Raw genomic sequence first — 2,500 nt, forward strand, 5'->3', positions numbered from 1 at the left:
GTTTGGACACTACAGCACCTGGAGCGGAGATCCTAGCAACTCTATCTTGACAGTAATCCCTCAGACAGCCATATAGTGACACCGGACACTCAATTTCCCGCAGACGGGAGAAGAGCGCCGGCCACCACAGGCTATCGAAGGCACCAGATATATCCACCGTGATTCCTAATACATACCGACTGGTGGAGGAGCGAGCCGTGTCGGCTACTTTGTTAATGGCATCTGATGTCGATTTACCCTTCCTAAAGCCGTACTGCAACTCGCTCATGCCGCGCAGTATTCTGTGGCTCGACAGTCTATGCACGAGCAGCTTCTCCAGAGTCTTTCCCAGGACGTCCAACAGACAGATCGGTCTGTAGGACTTAGGAACTGTGGGATCTTTATTCGGATCTTTCTTGATAATGACGACCTCCGCAGTTTTCCATTTCGTTGGGAAGCGTTGAGTTTCTAGACAGTGGTTGAAGATAACTGTGAGACATGGAGCCAGCTTACGCACCAAGTGCTGCAGGACCTCCGCAGGAATTGCATCTGGTCCTGGAGCCTTCCGCCTGGCGAAGGAATTTACTGCATTTACTACCTCCTCCTGTGAGAAGGGGTAGACATTTAGTTCATTATAGTATGGCTCCTCAACTGCCTGTCTCAGCATGGCTTGCCTTTCAGTGTCGTTTCCTCGATCGTCATCTGGCAAGAGAACTCTGAGTAATTCCTCAGCAGTCTGTTGCCAGTTTGTCGTCATTATTCCTGTGTCCGCTATCCTCACTGTTGACAGGAGCATTGGTGAGTGGATCTTCTCCCTCACAATCTTGTATGGAACCCCCCAGGGGTCCAAAACAAGATGCGAGTGCACAAAGTCCTCCCAACTTTTCTGTCTATGCTTTGTTAATGATTCCTGAAAGTTTCTTTTTTGTCTCCTGTAAATTGACAAGTGATACTGTCTTGCGTCCTGGGTGAAGGCCCAGACTACTGAACATCGGGATCAAGCCAGCTTTTGCCCTTTTGCTCTACGCGAGGTTTCTGTCCTCGCTGAGCTGGCCTTAGGACACCTGCGTTATTCTTTGACAGATGTACCGCCCCAGTCAAACTCCCCGCCTGGCAGTGTCCTCGAATCGGATCACGCGAGGGAGTAAACTGCGCCGCACACGCGGACGCGCCGACGCACACGGGACGCACGGCACGCGCAGGCTTGCACCCACACGCACCGCACGCTGTGGCGCACGGACACGGAGCCGCGGCGCGAACGCAACCCTAACACCCTTTGCTTTCGCTTGGGTTGGGGGCATTTAACGTCCTGCCAGGACGGGAGTTTTACGTCCTACCTTGACACACGACAACCCACACCTATCGACGCAGCCCGGAAGGTGTAGATAGGGACAGCGGGAATCTCGTTAATCCATTCATGCGCGTCACTAATTAGATGACGAGGCATTTGGCTACCTTAAGAGAGTCATAGTTACTCCCGCCGTTTACCCGCGCTTGCTTGAATTTCTTCACGTTGACATTCAGAGCACTGGGCAGAAATCACATTGCGTCAACACCCGCTAGGGCCATCGCAATGCTTTGTTTTAATTAGACAGTCGGATTCCCCCAGTCCGTGCCAGTTCTGAGTTGATCGTTGAATGGCGGCCGAAGAGAATCCGCGCACCCGCGCGCCCCCGGAGGAGCACGCTAAGGCGGACGCGGCCTCGCAGCAAGGAAGATCCGTGGGAGGCCAAGGCACGGGACCGAGCTCGGATCCTGCACGCAGGTTGAAGCACCGGGGCGCGAACGCCGCGCAGGCGCGCGCATCCTGCACCGCCGGCCAGCACGAGGCCAACCAACGGCGAGAGCAGACCACGCCCGCGCTAAACGCCCGCACTTACCGGCACCCCTACGGCACTCACCTCGCCCAGGCCCGGCACGTTAGCGCTGACCCACTTCCCGACCAAGCCCGACACGCCCCGATCCTCAGAGCCAATCCTTATCCCGAAGTTACGGATCCAATTTGCCGACTTCCCTTACCTACATTATTCTATCGACTAGAGGCTCTTCACCTTGGAGACCTGCTGCGGATATGGGTACGAACCGGCGCGACACCTCCACGTGGCCCTCTCCCGGATTTTCAAGGTCCGAGGGGAAGATCGGGACACCGCCGCAACTGCGGTGCTCTTCGCGTTCCAAACCCTATCTCCCTGCTAGAGGATTCCAGGGAACTCGAACGCTCATGCAGAAAAGAAAACTCTTCCCCGATCTCCCGACGGCGTCTCCGGGTCCTTTTGGGTTACCCCGACGAGCATCTCTAAAAGAGGGGCCCGACTTGTATCGGTTCCGCTGCCGGGTTCCGGAATAGGAACCGGATTCCCTTTCGCCCAACGGGGGCCAGCACAAAGTGCATCATGCTATGACGGCCCCCATCAACATCGGATTTCTCCTAGGGCTTAGGATCGACTGACTCGTGTGCAACGGCTGTTCACACGAAACCCTTCTCCGCGTCAGCCCTCCAGGGCCTCGCTGGAGTATTTGC

Source organism: Schistocerca americana, unplaced genomic scaffold, assembly GCF_021461395.2.
Source record: "Schistocerca americana isolate TAMUIC-IGC-003095 unplaced genomic scaffold, iqSchAmer2.1 HiC_scaffold_1055, whole genome shotgun sequence".
Taxonomy (NCBI): domain Eukaryota; kingdom Metazoa; phylum Arthropoda; class Insecta; order Orthoptera; family Acrididae; genus Schistocerca; species Schistocerca americana.